This window comes from Mesitornis unicolor, unplaced genomic scaffold (assembly GCF_000695765.1).
Source record: "Mesitornis unicolor isolate BGI_N332 unplaced genomic scaffold, ASM69576v1 scaffold6448, whole genome shotgun sequence".
In the NCBI taxonomy this organism is placed as follows: Eukaryota; Metazoa; Chordata; class Aves; order Mesitornithiformes; family Mesitornithidae; genus Mesitornis; species Mesitornis unicolor.
In genome coordinates this window covers 27,825-28,193 of record NW_010199803.1, presented here as the reverse complement: position 1 = coordinate 28,193, position 369 = coordinate 27,825, and positions in this window count along the sequence as shown.

The window sequence follows — 369 nt, the reverse complement described above, 5'->3', positions numbered from 1 at the left end:
ACCAGATCACAGATTTCTTCTTAAATTCAGCAGTTATGGAACATAAGATCCATTTTTGCGTTTATTTTTATCCAGATGTTAACGTATGCCTCAAGTCAGAGAACATCTAGTAATTCGAACAAAGGTGTACAGCAGTTAGGACACATGGTTGCGGTTTGTGGAGGTAAATCAGAGCTTGCTTTAATTCAAGCAATTTGGAATGATCACAGTGAACAAATGAGCTGTGCACTTGGATATTCACTGTGGGGACTTGCTGCTGTGTTGTCCCACTGCTGACACCATCATAGTTATGATGTATCATAGTTACACCTCCATTCATTCAGCTCAGATCTGCATTACCCCATCACATCTCCCTGCTGGAATGTGGTT